This window comes from Pteropus vampyrus, unplaced genomic scaffold (genome assembly GCF_000151845.1).
Source record: "Pteropus vampyrus isolate Shadow unplaced genomic scaffold, Pvam_2.0 Scaffold128, whole genome shotgun sequence".
NCBI classification, from domain to species: domain Eukaryota; kingdom Metazoa; phylum Chordata; class Mammalia; order Chiroptera; family Pteropodidae; genus Pteropus; species Pteropus vampyrus.
Genome location: NW_011888909.1, coordinates 5815215 through 5832294, shown reverse-complemented (window position 1 = coordinate 5832294; position 17080 = coordinate 5815215). Strand labels below are relative to the sequence as shown.

Genomic DNA, 17080 nt, shown 5'->3' with positions numbered 1-17080 from the left:
TTTGTCCCTATGTATGCTGAACTATCTTTACTATATTGTTATAACAATTTCCCTATTGTTAAGCTCATAATTCCTTGTTCTTAGTAAGGGTTGCACTTATCTGCTTCTATTTGCCTGATAGTCTCATTACTCCCAATTATGTATTTTATTGTCATTTTGTTTTAGGTGAACTGACTGACCCCTTTCAGTATTTCCTGTAGTACAGATCTCATAGTGGAGAATTCCCTCAATATTTTTATGTCTGGAAAAGCCTTTATTTCTCGTTCATACCTAAAGGAGAGCTTAGCTGTATACATTATTCTAGGCTGGTAGTTCCTTTCACTTAATAGTTTAAATATTGATTCCATTTCTTTCTGGCTGTGAAGTTTGTGCTGAGAAGTCTGAGGGTAACCTAATGGGTTCATCTTTATAAGTTGCCATTTTTTTTCCTCCCTGGCTGCCCTGAGAATTCTGTCTTTGTCATTGATTTTTGATAACTTTAATACAATGTGTCTTGGTGAAGGCATTTATGGGTTGAGATTACTGGGTGTTCTGTTGACTTCTTGAATTCCAAGCTCCAGTTCATTCCTTAGATTTGGGAAATTCTCATCAACTATTTGCCTGAAAATGCTTTCTAATTCCTGCTCCTCTTCCTCACCTTTGATAATGCTCATTATTCTTATGTTTCCTCTCCTGATGGCATTAGCTAGTTCTTTCATTTCTCTTTCATTATTTTTTATTCTTCAGTTACTCTCTTCTTCCTTCTGATTTATTTCTAGATTTCTGTCTTTGATATCACTGATCTTTTTCTCCATTTGGTTGACTCTATTTCCCAAGCTTGCCATTTCATTTTTCAACTCTTGCAATCTGTTTTTCAGATCCAGAAGTTCTATGTGATTCTTTTTGAGGGTTTCTCTCCTTGCTCTGTTTTTTCTATTCCTGAAATTGTTGATATTACTCGTTTTGGTATTCACTGAGTTTTTTCAGAAGTACCATTCTGAATTCTCTGTCATTTAAGTGGCATATTTTTATGTCTGTAAGCTTATTTTCTGGAGATTTTTCTCTTTCTCTCTGGGATGCCTTGTCACCTTGGTTGTCCATGGTGTTTAATAGACTATTTCTTCACCTAGACATTAATGGAAGTGTGTTCTGCTTTTTTTTTTTCCAGAAAGAAGATTTATTATATAATGGTCCCTAGCCTATTGCACAGAAGGTGTTTTTCTTTTGGTTTCCAGTGGGCGGTATCTAAGCCTCTTGGATCTCTGCTTTATATAAAGTCTTAACAATGTCTTTTTTTCCCTTATTGATGTTTAATCACACTCACTACCCTCAATCTCAGTTCCTGTCAGTGTTAGTCAAAGTTTTGGTAGCGTTTGATCAGATTCCCCTCAGGCTCCGTAGTGTTCAGTCTCAGAGGTTATGGGGGTAAAGGCCCTCTGGGATGGGGGTTGGGGGCTGTGGCTCATCTTCAGTTTTGCGACCACAACTGGTAAAAATCAACTGCTGTTGCTCTGTCATCCTCACTTTTCTGCCATCCCAGTTTCTCTTCCTTCTGCCCTGATGACTGGACACTGCTGCTGGCCGTGGCAAACACAGCTTTCCCAGGCAGGGCTGTTCTGGGAACTTCTTCTCCCTTCCTCCTCTCCTACAGGGAGCTCCACCTGAGAGAGGCAGCTTCTTTGTTTCTCCCAGTCCAGGGCCTGACACCTGGGGTTCTGATCTGTGGTAGTTCTTATGTGCACATCCCATGCTCAGATGTACTAGTGTGCAGTTTGGACGTTTTTGTTGAATTTTAGATGTTCAGCTTATTGTTGTTTCAAAGGAAGAGGTCTGGGAACCTCTCTCATTCCACCATTTTTAATCTCCTTTTAACTTCTTTTCAACATGGATTGTATGTTAGTTTTTCTTTTTGATTTTAAAAATACTTGACTAAATATTTTATTCATATAATTAAATTTTATTAGAATTGAATCATTAATCTCTGCTGTTGAACTGTGTAGAAAAGACTGTTCTTTAATTTGTCTTGAATTTACCTTTATCCACGTTAAGAAATGTCTTCTAGTTGTCAGGTGTCACATTTGGTCACAAAACAAAAGAATGTCTTAAGGATACAGTACCTAATTGAGTTACTGTAGGGCAAGGAAGGCAACATGGATGAACCTGGAGGGCACTGTGCTAAGAGAAATAAGACAGAGATAGAAAAGTAAATGCTGTATACCCTCATTTATAGGCAATGAAAAACTTTAAGAAAGAACTTGAGCCAGAGCCTAAGTGTAATACCAGTAATTCTCCGTGTATGCTGTGTTATCTTACACAGGTCATTTACCCATTTTGAGCTAAAGTTTCTCATCAATAACCTAGTAATCAAATATAACTAATAAGAATAAATGAACAAATACATGAATGGCATTAAATACATGGTAGCTTCACTCTTTCAAATATGACTCAAAGCTTACTGACTTGCAAGGTGGAGTGAAAATATCACTAATATTGTCATTATCATCATCATCATCATCATCATCATTATCATTCTCATTATTATCAGAAAGAGGAAAAATATCAATGCTATGGAATTTTTAAAAGTCCTAGTACTGAGTTATAAAAGAAAATTGATTTCACATGGGGTATTATATAGGAAACATCAAATAATGTAGTATACTTTTACTATAATTAGAAATTTTAAATAGTAATAAACACTATTGAAAAACATATCAAAAGTGCTTTATTAAATATCCATACTTTTGCTTACATGGCAAGACTACAAATTTACAGAAAACTCATTTTAAAAAATCAACAGTCTTTGAGAAAAACGGACACACACTAAAAACTATTTGATGTAAAAATATTCTGACATTACAAAACTATTAAGAATCATTTTATCTTAAAATGCAGAACCATAGCTGAGACAAAAAATGTTCAAATAAACCATTAAATGAACTGTGTATTTTTGACATATAATTAAAAACAAATGTATATTTTGAGCTGAAAGCTGTTTTCTTTACATAGAAGCAATAATTGATAAATTTGGTAAAATATATAAATAAACAAAAAAATACAAGCGAACAGAAACAACAGAAGATTGGATCTTTGATATGCAATTTTCTAAGCTCTTGAAAAGGTACATTGACTGTAATAACTCATATCATGTAGGCAGTCTTGAATTGTCATATATACCCCTACAAACACACACAATCAGAAAGAAATATTATAGTTTTCTTTCTTGAGACTGTAAAGTAATTAAGGTTAAATGAGATCATTTGGGAGAGGCACTGGTCAAAAAGGATTTGTATCCTGATTCCTGACATAGAGTTCCTAAAACCCCTTGTAAATAAGGATGACAGGAGAACATTTTGTTCTAAAATTTAGTCTGTGATTCCAATTCCTAATGCATAACTTCTAAGACCTTTCTAATTTCCTGAGTGATAGGAACATCTGATACTGAGCTCTTAAATCCCAGAGAATTTCTTGGGTGATAGGAGTATCTTTCATTCTAATGAGTTTCAGGATGAGTGTGGGTTACAGAAAGAACAAGTCATGATTTAGAAGCTATAAATCTTCATTTCTATACCCCACACTTCGGAGAGAGAAAATAGCTGAAAATGGAGTTAATAATTGATCATGCCTATGTGATGAAGCCTCCATAAAAATCTCTAAAATATGAAGCTTGGAGAGCTTCCCAGTTGGTGAATACATACACTTACCAGGAGGATGGTGCACTTGAACTCTACGAAAACAGAAACTCTTGAACTGGGATGCTTCCCAATCCTATCCTATGTATCTCTTCTTTTGGCTGTTCATCTGTATCCTTTACCGCATCCTTTAGTGCATAAACTAGTAAATGCAAGTGTTTCCCTGAATTCTGTGGGCTGTTCTAGAAATTGATTGAATTCAAGAAGCAGCATTGTTGGAACTTCTGATTTATAGTCAAGTCAGACAGTCAAAAGTTGTGGGTGTCCTGAAGACCTACTATTTTTGATTGGCATCTGAAGTAGGAGGCAGTCTTGTGAGACTGAGCCTTAACTTGTGGGGTCTGCGGTAACTCCAGTTAGTATTAGAATTAAATTGAATTGTAGGACACCCAGTTGGTGTTGCTAAGAATTGCTTGATGAGTGGCAAACCCATACATCTGGTGTTAGAAGTCTTGTAAGTGTGGTAGTAGTGTGAGAGTAAAGGAGAAACACACAAATGGAGAATGTTTTTTCCTATATAGTACATATGAGGATACTAGAAAACTTTTTTGATCATTATGCTAACTTCTTTGGAAAGAGTAAAAAAATGCATTTAATCTACAGGATATGACTTAGTAGCTGAATTAGTTCATTCTCATTTGGTATAAATGTAGCTTTGAACATTTTTATGAAAATTATGGACCATATCTCCATAAAAAGACTAGTAGGCATATGAATAAAGAGTTTTCATTTTAGAGTAGTCATGGGCCCCAAGGATCTCATTAAGAACTGCTGCTTTCAAATGCCACTTGTAAAACAAACTAGATTTTCAGGAATATAGGAAAAGAAAAGTAAATTATAATACCTTCATATGGTGGAATATTAAAGTTATTAAAATGATGTTTTTGAAGAATATCTAATGATATAAAATATTTTTTATATAACATGAACTAAAACTAAAAGGAAAACAAAATTTTATTTTATTTTCCACCTACAGAGCCTGGTATTCCTAGGTGGTCTCCCATTCAAATACTAACCAGGCCCGACCCTGCTTAGCTTCCGAGATCTGATGAGATCGGGCATGTTCAGGGTGGCATTGACGTAGACAAAACCCAAGATTTTAAAGCCAAAAATGCATGATCAAAATTATGTATTTGTGCATATGTCTATGGGTGTGTGTGCATGTGTGTTTGTGTGTAGCCCTGAGGTGACTTCGTGATTAAGCATATTTGGATCGTAGCTTTAAGACTCCACCAGTGTGTTAGTGTCTCATCAGAAATATCTTTGGGAGATGGTTTCAATTTTCATATGCATTCCAAAAAAACATTTATTGTTCACTTATGGAACAGTGCTGCTGAGGACACAAATTACAAATACATCCTCATCAGAAGGATTGCTCATCACATTGGACTGTCACACTACATGCAAGACACAGTGGCTTTCTGTTCTGCTCGGCAATGAAACAGTGTATAGGACATCTTTTAAAAAGCCGCTACTATAAACTACAAGAAAGCTGCCACTGTATCAGTACCTTCTCAAAAAGTCTATGCAGATGCTAAGTACAAGTACATGGATCTCTAATGAGTGTTTCCCACCAGCTCTTCAGTACTGAAAACTGGTCCCATCATAAACAGAGTTACACTTGTATCAAACTGAGCTAGAACTTCACTCTAGTCAAGAACACTGGGGCCAAGAATGTGCTCAAATCAAAAATGTATTACATGCATTACAGGTAAGAACTATAATCCCTTCTTCTACATTGTTAGAGTGCCACCTTAGACATCTCAGCATACCCCAATTCTAGCACCAAATCATTGAATGAACTTCTGGGTTACAGGTATTCAAAAACCTGTTTCCTTTGCATGTACTGCTGACTTTCTCTGAAGTTTATAATTTTTCAATCTCCTCTTCATGGCAACCAATGAACTACGGTATTAAAACACCATACCTCATTGTTTATCTCAATGGTTTGAGTTCTCTTCAAGACATATACACTCCCTTTCAAAACATGGCAGCCTGATCCTGCTTGGTATGAATTTCCACCATGAAAACTGCCAGTTTTCACTAATCACTATCACATTTTTAAATGTTGGAGGAGTCCAAGGTTGCTTCACACACTGCAGATGTCAAGTCGCCTCTTAAAACAATACTACTGGCGATGCAAATTATGAACCTGGCAGATAGGATGCTTTTGGAGCCACATGATAAAACAGAAGCATGAAGAATAGAATTGGCTCAATGGAAAGCCATTGCCTCAAGCATTTTTTGTCAGAGTGATCTAACTTCCTGTATGAGCATATATGGATCTCAGCTTTTAGGCTCCACCAGTGTGTCAGTGTCTCATCAGAAACATCTTTGGAAGACAGTTTCAATTTCCATATGCATTCTCAAACATTTTCACTGTTCTTTTATGGAACAGTGCTGCTGAGGACACAGATTACAAGCACATCCTCATCAGAAAGATTTCCCATCACATTTGCCTGTGACATACATGCCAGATACAGTGGCTTTCTGTTCTGCTTGGCAAAGAAACAATGTATAGGACATATGTTAAAAGCCACTACTATAAACTACAAGGAAGCTGCCACTGTATTAGTACCTGCTCATGCAGTCTATGAAGATGGTTAGTTCGAGATCATGGATGTCTAAAAGTGTTTCCCACTAGCTCTTCGGTACTGAAAACTGGTTGCATTATAAACAGAGCTACATTTATGTCAGACTGAGTTAGAACTTCATTCTGGTAAAGAACATCGAGGTAAAAAAGAACCACAAATCAAAAATGTATTACACGCTTTATGGGTAAAAACTGTAATTTCTTACCCTACAGTGTTACAATGCCACCTTAGACTTCACAGCATACACCAATTCTGGCACCGAATCATTGAATGGACTTCTGGATAACAGCATAAAGATATCCAAAAACTTGTTTCCTTTGCATGTGCTGTGACCTCTCTCTAAAATTCATAGTTTTTCAACCTCCACTTCATGGCAACAAACAACCCACAGTACTGAAACACCATTCCAAATTGTTTATTGCAATGGTTTGAGTTCTCTTCAGCATATACGCTCCCTTCCAAACCATGGCAGCCTGAACCCACTTCGTACAAAATTCCACCATGAAAACTTAAGTTTTCCCTAATCACTTTCACACTTTGTAGATGTTGGAAGAGTCCGAGTTGCTTCATACAATGAAAATATCAAGTCACCTCTTATAACAATACTGCGGTCAATTCAGAGTATCTATTTATCACTTGGCATATAGAATACTTTCAGAGCATCACTACAAAAGATAAATTTTAGCATGGAAGTGAATCAATTCAAAGCCACTGCCACAAATATTTTTCATCAGTTATCTAACTTCCTTTTTAGGCATATTTGGGTCACAGCTTAGGCTCCACCAGTGGGTAAGTGTCTTCAAAAATTTATTTTATATTCAGTATGTAATTTATTAACCAATAAATAGGGTTAGGGTTAGGGTTAGGGTTAGGATTAGGGTTAGGGTTAGGGTTAGAGTTAGAGTTAGGGTTAGGGTTAGATTTAGGATTGGGTTGGGGTTAGGGTTAGGATTTAGGATAGGGTTAAAGTTAGGGTTAGTGATAGGGACAGGCTTAGGGTTAGGATTAGAGTTAGGGTTATTTGCCAAATGTTCATATTATTCTTCATTTACAATGTTATTTTGTATTTATTCTATCTAAAGTTGAAATTTTAATGACCTATTTAAACATTGTAGTGTTAGAATATAGGTTAATTCTGGTGTTTTGATGAAATTCAAATTCATAGAACACTCTCAAAAAATGTATTTTATATTAAATATCTAATTTATCTACTCATAAATAGAGTAGAGTTTAGGGTTAGAGTTAGTGTTAAGTCTAGGTTTAGGTTTAGGGTTAGGGTTAGGGCTTGGGTTAGGATTAGGGTAAAAGTTAGGGTTAAGTTTAGGGTTAGGTTCAAGGTTAGGGTTAGGGTTAGTTTTAAGTTTAGGTTTATGTTTAGGATAAGGTTAGAGATAGGGTTTAGCGTTGGGGTAGGATTAGGTTTAGGATGATGGTTAAGGTTTGAGTTAGAGTTGTTATTAGGCAATTTTTCATAATATTCTTCATTTACAATGTAAGTTTTTATTTTTTCCATTAAAAATGAAAAATTTTATAACCTATCTAAACAATGTTCCATAAGAAATATAGGCTCATTATGCTGTTATGATGAAATTCAAATTTATAAGGCAGTATTCAAAATATTATTTTATATTAAATATATAATAATAGGGTTCATGATAGGGTTAGTGTTAGTGTTAGGGTTAGGGTTAGGGTTAGTGTTATGTTTGGGTTAGGGTTAGAGTTAAGGATAGATTTAGATTTAAGGTTTGTGTTATGGTTAGGTTTGGGTAAGTGTTGGGTTAGAGTTAGGGTAGGGGTTAGCAGTTAAAATTAGGTTTAGGGTTAGGGTTAGAAATTGAGTTAGGACTAAAGTTAAGGTTATGGTTAGCATTAAGTTTAGGGTTAGGGTTACAGTTTGGGTTAAGATTAGGGTTAAGAATAGGTTTGGGTTAGAGTTAGTGTTAGGGTTAGGGGTTACTGTTCGGTGTGGTTTAGGGTTAGCATTTTGATTTGGGTTAGTGTTAGGGTAAGGGTTAAGGATAGGGACAGAGTTAGGGTTAAGGTTAGGTTTAGGGTTATCATTTAACAAATTTTCATATTATTGTTCATTTACAGTGTTATTTTATATTTATTCTTTTGAAAATTAAAATTTTTATGACCTATCTTAACATTGTTGAATAAAGAATATAGGCTCATTACGCTGTTTTAATAAAATTCAAATTTATAGGGCAGTCTTTTCTAATTTATTTTATATTCAGTATTGAATTTATCTACCCATAAATAGGGTTAGGGTTAGTTTTAGTGTAGGGAAAATGTGAAGGTTAGGTTTAGTGTTGGGTTAAAGTTAGGATGAGAGTTATAGTTAGGGTTAGGGTTAGGCTTAGCTTTACTGTTAAGGTTAGGGTTAGGGCTGGGATAGAGTTAAGGATAGGGTTAGGGTTATGGGTTAGGTTTAGGGTTAGGTTTTGGTTAGGGTTAGGGTTAGGATTAGGATTAGGTTTAAATTAGAGTTAGGATTAAGGTTGCATTAGAGTTAGAGGTAGATTTGATTAGGATTAGTGTTACGGTTAGGGTTTGGTTTGGTTTGGTTTAGGGTTATGACTAGGGTTTAAGGTTAGTGTTAGGGTTAGATTTAGGAATAGGATTAGGGTTGTTTAGCATTAGTATTAGGGTTATGTTCAGGGTTAGGGTGAGGGTTAGTGTTAAGGATGGGTTATGTTTAGAGGTAGGGTTAGGGTAGGGTTAGGGTTAGGGTTAGAGTTAGGGTTAGGGTTAGCGTTAGTGTTAAGTTTGGGATAGGTTTAGGTTAGTGTTAGGGACACGGGATTAAGGTTAAAAGTAGAATTAGAGTTAGGGTAGTATTAATGTTCAGTTTAGGGGTTAGGGTTAGTGTTAGCGTTAGGGTAAGGGTTAAGATTAGGGTTAGGGTTAGGGTTAGTGTTAGGATTATGGTTAGGGTTATCGTTAGGGAATTAGTTATGGTTAAGATTAGGGTTATGGGTAAGGAGTAAGATTAGTGTTAGGATTAGGATTATGGACAAGGTTAGGGTTAGGGTAAGGTTTAGGGTTAGGGTTATTGTTAGGTTTAGGTTTAGGGTTAGGGTTGGGTTATGGTCAGGTATAGGCACAAAGTTAGGTTTAGGATAAAGTTTAGTATTGGATTACGTTTAGGGTAGTTATTTGCCAAATTTTCATTTACAATATTTTCTTTTTTTTCTATTTAAAATTATAATATCATGACCTATTTAAACATTGTTGCATAAAGATATAGGCTAATTCTGCTGTTTTTATTAAATATGAATTCATAGGACAGTCTTCAAAAAATTATTTTATAACCAGTATCTAATTTATCTACCCTAAATAGAATTAGGGTTAGGGTTAGGGTTAGGATTAGAGTTAGGGTTAGGGTTACAGGTTAGAGTTACAGGTTAGGTTTAGGGTTAGGGTTAAAGTTATATACATGGTTAGGCCTAGGATTCGGGTTAGGTTTAGAATTGTTATTTGCCAAATTTTCATCTTATTCTTCATTTAAAATGTTATTTTTTATTTTTTTCTTTTAAAATTATAATTTTTATAACCTATTTAAACATGGTTGCATAAAGAATTTAGGCCCATCTGCGGTTTTGATGAAATTCAAAATCATAGAACAAACTTTGAAAATTTATTTTATATTCAGCATCTAATTTATCAACCCATAAATAGTGTTATACAGAGTTAAGGTTAGGGTTAGGGTACTTTTAGGGTTAGGATTAGGGTTAAGGTTAGGGTTAGGGTTAAGTTTAGGTTTAGAGTTAGAGTTAGTGTTAAGTTTAGATGTAGTGTTAGGGTTAGGGTTAGGGGTAGGATTAGGGTTAGGGTTAGGGATAGGCGCAAGATTAATTTTAAGGCTCTGTTTAGAGATAGGGTTGTTAAGTGCCAAATTTTCATATTATTCTTCATTTACAATGTTGTATTGTATTTTTCATTCAAAAATTAAATTTTTATGACCTATCTAAACATTTTGCATAAATAATATAGGCTCATTCTGCTGTTTTGCTGAAATTCAAATCCATAGAGCAGTCTTGAAACATTTATATTATATTCATTATCTAATTTATCTACCCATAAATATGGTTAGGGTTTGGGTTAGGGTTAGTGTAAAGGTTAGGGTTAGACTAAGGGCTAGAGTTAGTTTTAGGGTTAATGTTAGGGTTAGGTTTAGGGTTAGGGTCAGGGTTTGGTTTAGGGTTAGGTTTAGGTTTAGTGTTAGGGTTCTTATTTGCCAAATTTTCATATTATTCTTCATTAACATTGTTATTTTGTATTATTTATATTTAAAATAAAATGTTACGACTTACCTTAATATTGTTGCATAAACTATGTAGGCTCATTCTGTTGTTCTCATAAAATTCAAATTCATAAGGCAGTGTTCAAAATTATTTTATATTCAGTATCAAATTTATTTATCCATAAATAGGTATAGGGTTAGGTTAAGTTAGAGTTAATGTTAGGGGTAGCGTTAAGTTTAGAGTTAGGTTAAATTTTAGGCTTAGGGTTTTGGTTAGTGTTTTTATTTTCAAAATTTCATATTATTCTTCTCTTCATTTACAATGTTATTTTGCACTTTTTGCATTTAAAATAAAAATGTTTATGACCAATCTAAGCATTGTTGCTTAAATAATATAGGTTCTTTCTTCTATGGTGATAAAATTCAAATTCATAAGGAAGTGTTCAAAATTTTATTTTATAATGATTTTCTATTTTATCTACCCATAAATAGGGTTATAGTTAGGGTTAGGAATAAGGTTAGGGTTAGGGTTGGGTTAAGGATAGGGTTAGAGTTAGGTTTAGGTTAGGGTTAGGATTAGGGTTAGGGTTTGATTTAGAGTAGGATAAGTTATAAGGTTAGGTTTAGGATTAGGGTTAGGTTTAGCATTTGGTTAGTATTAGGGTAAGGGTTAAGAATAGGGTTATGGTTAGGGTTAGGATAGGGTTAGGGTTAGGAGTTGTTTTGGGTTAGGGCTTGGATTAAGATTGTTATTTTCCAAATTTTTATATTCTTTATTTACGATGTTATTCTGTATTTTATCTGTTTAATATTAGAATGTATATGACCTATCTAAACATTGTTTCATAAAGAATATAGGCTCATTCTGCTGTTTTGATGAAATTCAATTTCATACGGCAGTCTTCAAAAATTTATTTTATATTCAGTATCTATTTTATCTACCCATCAATAGGGTTAGAGAAGGTTTAGGGTTACAATTATGATTAGGGTAAAATTTAGGATAGGTTTAGCTTTTGGTTTAGGGTTAGGGTTAATTTTAGGGTTAGGATTAGGATTTGGGATAAGGATAAGTACAGGTTTAGGGTAGGGTTATGTTTAGGGGTAAGGTTTTTATTTGCCAAATTTTCATATTATTCTCCATTTACAATTTTATTTTGTTATTTTTTTAAGACCTATCTAAACATTTTTGCATAAAAAAATTGTGCACATTCTGGTCTTGAGATAAAAATCAAATTCATAGGCAGTTTTAAAAAATTTATTTTATATTCTGTCTCTAAATTATCTACCCACAAATAGAGTTAGGATTAGGGTTAGGGTATGGTTAGGTTTAAGGTTGGGGTTAGGATTAGGGTTAGGTTTAGGGTTAGAATTAGTATTAAGTTTAGTGTTAGGATTAGGGTAAGGTTTAGGGTTAAGGGTTAGGGTTAGCGTTAGTGTTAGGACTAGGGTTAGGTTTAGGGTTAGGGTTAGGATTAGGGAAAGGGTTTGGGTAGTATCAGGGTTAGGGTTAGGATTGGAGTTAGGGAATGGGTTAGGTTTAGGGTTGGATTAGTGGTAGGATAAGGGTTAGGGTTAGGGTTGTATTTGCCAAATTTCACATTATTCTTCATTTACAATGTTTTGTTGTATTTTTTCTATTTAAAATTATAATTTTTGTGACCTATCTAAACATTGTTTTAAAGATATAGGTTATTCTTCATTTACAGTGTTATGTTTTATTTATTCTTCTTAAAATTAAAATTTTTATGGCCTATCCTAACATTATTGCATAAAAATATAGGCTCACTCTGCTGTTTTGATGAAATTTTAATTCATAGGGCAAGCTTCAAAAATTTATTTTATATTCAGTATCTAATTTATCTACTCATAAATAAGGTTAGGTTTAGGATTAAGGTTAGGGCTACTGTTAGGGCTAGGTATAAGGTCAGGTTTAGTGTTAGATTTAGGGTCATGGTTAGGGTTAACGTTAAGGTTATGTTTAGGGTAGGGTCAGGATTAGGGTAAGAGTTAGTGTTAGGGTTATGGCAAAGTTTTGGGTTAGTATTAGTGTTAAGGTTAGGGTTAGTGTTCAGTTAGGGTTAGGGTAAAGTTTACGGGTAGGGATAGGGTTAGGGTTAAGATTATGTTTAAGATTAGGGTTAGGTTTAGGGTTAGTGTTAAAGTTAGGGTTAAGGTTAGAGTTAATGTTATGGTTAGGGTTGGGTTATGTTTAGGATTATGATTAAGGTTAGGTTTAGGTTTAGGGTTAGGGTTAGGTATAGGGACAGGTTTAGGTTTCGGGTAAGGGTTAGTGTTACGGTTCAGTTTATGGCTATTATTTGCCAAATTTTCATATTATTTTTCATTTACTATGTTATTTTGTGTTGTTTGTATTTAAAATTAAAATTTTTATGACGTATCTAAACATTATCGCCTAAACAATATAGAGTCATTCTGCTGTTTCGATGAAATTGAAAATGATAGGGCTGTCTTCAAAAATTTATTTTATGTTCAGTATCTAATTTTCTACCCATTATTAGAGTTTGTTTATGGTTATGGTTATGATTAGGGTTAGGGTTAGAGTTAGAGTTAGGTTAGAGTAAAGGTTAGGGTTTGGGTTAGGTTTAGACTTACTATTAGGGTTAGGGTTTGAGTTATGTTTAGTGTTAGGGTTAGGGTTAGGGGACAGGTTTAAGGTTAGGGGTTAGGTTTTGATTAGGGGAAGGGTTGTTAATTGCCAAATTTTATATTATTTATCACTTACAATATTTTGCATTTTTTACTCAAAATAAAATATTTATGACCTATCTAATCATGTTGCATAAAGAATATAGGCTCATACTGCTGCTTTTATGAAATTCATATTCATAAGACTGTCTTCAAAAATTTATTTTATATTCAGTTAAATTTATCTACCCATATAGGATTTGGGTTAAAGATTAGGGTTATGGTTAGGATTAGTTTTAAGGTTTAGGTTAGGGTTAGGATTCAAATTAAATTTAGAATTTAGGTTAGGGTAAGTATTTACAAAATTTTCATATTATTCTTCATTTACAAATAATTTTGTATTTTTTCTATTTGTATTTTTTCTAAAATTTCTATGACCTGTCTAAACAATGTTGCATAAAGAATATAGGCTCATTCTGCTGTTTTGATGAAATTCAAATCCATAGGGCACTCTTCAAACATTTATTTTATATTCAATATCTAATTTATCTACCCATAATTAGGGTTAGCGTTAAAGTTAGGGTTAGGATTAGGGAAAGGGCTAGGTTTATGTTCATGATTATGGTTAGGATTAGGGTTTTATTTTCCAAATTTTCATTTTGTATTCAAAACTTAAATTATCTATCCATAAATAGGGTTAGGGTTAGGGTACGGTTAGGTTTAAAGTTTGTGTTAAGGTTAGGTTAGGGTTAGGGTTAGGATTAAGGATAAAATTAGTGTTAGGCTTCATTTAGGGTTAAGGTAAGGGTTAACGGTTAGGGTTATCTTTAGGACTGGTGTTATAGTTAGATTTATGGTTAGTGTTAGGTTTAGGGTTAAGGTTAGGGTTAGAGTTACGTTTTGTGTTGATGTTAAGGTTCAAGTTAAGGTTAGGGTTAGAATTGGTGTTAGGAATAGGGTTAGCTTTAGAATTAGGATTAGGATTAGGAATAAGATTGGGATGGGGTTAGGGTAAGGGTTAGGTTTAGTTTTAGAGTTGTTATCTGCCAAATTTTTATATTATTCATTTATAATTTTTTAATTTTTCTATTTAAAATTAAAATATTTGACCTATCTAATCATTATTGCATAAAAAATGTTTTCTCTTTATGCTGTTTTGATGAAATTAAAATTCATACAGTGATCTTTAAAATTTTATTTTATATTCAGTATCTAATTTATCTACCCATACAGGGTTAGTGTTAGGGTTAGGTTTAGGGTTAGGGTTAGGGTTAAGGTTAGGGTTCTAGTTAGGGATAGGGTCATGTGACATTGGGTGAGAGTGTGGTGCTTACTTTTGAGTTACCCTTCTACATTCCTTGGTAAAATTCACATAAACAATGAGAAAAGGAGAGTTTATGTGTAAGAGAGAGTGCACAAGACAGCCAACTCACCACCCTTCAATCAAAAAGTCAGGTCTGCATGACTAGACTTGCTTAAGGACAGTGGCGTAGGCTACCAGACAATGATCATTAGATAACTGGCCTGAGGTTTCGACTCTGGTCAGCTAACCTGCTGGAAGGCAATATTAGTGGCTTAGCACATTAACTGTGTTGAAATTTGGAGGCAGAGTCTGCTTGGGGAAGATACTTTAGAGTGATGAAAACAGCAGCCGCCATATTGCAGTATTATAGTAAAAATGCTGAGTCATTGTGAACATACCTCTTAACAGCTTCAGGTGCGACTCCTGCACTATTCTTGGATGCAAACTTCAGGCCACTACTATCATGAGGGAATTATTTAATGGCTAATGGATCAATGCTGAAATATTGAAAATGTACAGTTTATGAGATGTGTTTTGAGATCACTTGATTGAGGATAGAGCAAGAAGAATAAGGAGAAAATCACCTGAAAATCACTTAGAAGTCATTAGGGAATTATGTGGCAGTCACGTGAACATTTTGCAGGTTTCACACAGCAATCTTGTAACATCCTGCGGGAATAGTTTGTCTAACAGGTGACTAGCCTTCTTACTGTGGGCATAGATTTTCACTCTACTTCTTAGAATGAACCTATTTGAGTGCATGAAATGTTTTCCATTGGAGTTAACCTTGCAAATGAGACTGGCATGGTGTTGTGTTTTCAGACATCCACTCTACGCCCCCCGATCCAGGCAGAAGACTGGGTCGTGGGTCATGGACTTCTATTGACTTTTTATTTCGATCAAGACAGTCTTGTTGCCATGTGCCAAGTCCTCTACCTAAGGTCTCGTATTGCAAATTTAGGCTTGATTCTGTGGTCTGAGGTCTCCACTACACTTTCTGGAAATTAGGAACAATTTTTGGCAGTTCTTCCAAGCTCCACAATTGTATTCATAAAGAAGAGTCCAGGTTTGTGCCGTTTCTAAAATCCCACACTACCTTCTATTACGAGGATAAAGCCTTGGGGCTTTAGGTTACAGTCACCTTTCAATAATTGGCAAAAGGGAAAATTGGTGACATACAACCAGGTTGTACTGAATTGAGTGTTAGGATGATGTAAGTTTGGTGCTGTCGGACCAAATTTCTATTGCAAATGCCTTAAAGGAAGGATAGTCTTGATGCTGTGAACCAAGTCCTCCATTCTTCCTCCTCCCAGGAGACGACATCTTGATTCTGTGGACCAAGTCCTCATCAAGATTTTCCAGTAGCAGGAGTTGGGCTGGGTGTTGTGGGGCTAGGTGTTCAGTCTGGAGTTGTTATCAATTGGATGGTCATGATCTTGTGGGCTTGGGGCTGCCAACTAGTTCCTTTTAGGAGGTCCAGGCCTGGTGCCAATTTCAAGAGTCTCCATTCTAGTTTCTCTTCCATTAAGAAGGCTTGTTGCTGTGTGCCAAGGACTCCAGGCCGCATTCATTCAGACAGGACAAGCTTAGAACCATGGGCCCAGACAATGTCTTCAGTCTCTGTTAGGGAAAGATAGAAGAAATGCTTTGGAACAATTACTCAGCTCCACTTCCTGGAAATAGGGGAAGCGATGGAACTGCAAACCAAGGTATGGGTAAGTTCTCCTCTCTACTCATATTCAGACATGACAGGTTTATTTTCATTATTCTCAGTCACTTTTGTAGTTATTGTTAGGAAAAGACAGTCCATGTGCTTTGGGCCCAGATCACCACTCCACAACCTTTCAAGTAAAGGCAGTGTTGCTGGTAAGAACTGAAGCCTCCATATTTCCTTTTGTTAGAAGATCATTTGTTTAGAGAAGAGAGCTTTGTTTGTGGGCCTTGTGCTCCACATAAGTTTCTGTTCACAGGGGCTACCATAGGTGTAGTGTGTGTAGATGTTTCATCTAGTCTATTGTCAATTAGATGGTCTTGACCTTGGGAGCCTGGGCCTGCTCCTAGTTCCTTTGAGGAGAGTCTTGACTTGGTGTTATAGGCCTAAGTCTCCATTCTAGTTTCCCTTACATAAAGACGGACTTGTTTCTGTGGGCCTATGAAACCACAAGACATTTGTTCAGGGAGGACAGACTTAGAAACGTGGGCCTAGGCCACCATTTCAGTCTCTATTAGGAAAAGACAGAAGAAATGCTGTGGGATGAGGTCTCAGCTCTGACTCCTAGAGAATGGGAAGGGATTGGAACTGTTAGCCAAAGTCAGCCCTCTAGCTCCTAAAAGAAATTCCAGACATGGAGTCAAGGTTCTAGTTCTCCAAGAAAGATATTTTTTTACCAGAAGAAAGATTGGCCTTGCTGTTTAAGATCACTAATCTACTAAATTTCAATGAAGACAGGCTTGGTGGCTTTAGAAAAGGGCTCCGCTGTATTTTTGGTAGGAAGACAATGGCTTTGTGTCATGGTCCCTGTTCTCTAGTCTATATCAGTTGAAAGAAGGACAGTACTATTATCATGAACAGAGGTCTCCTTCCTTTTCTGTAACAATAGACAACTTTGGTCTGTGGGCCATG

The 17080-nt window shown here is 35.3% G+C and overlaps 1 pseudogene; it reads right to left on the bottom strand.

Moving 5' to 3' along the window:
• Positions 1-4635: 4635 nt before the first annotated feature.
• LOC111744154 lies at positions 4636-4754 on the bottom strand (annotated as a pseudogene).
• Positions 4755-17080: the final 12326 nt, after the last annotated feature.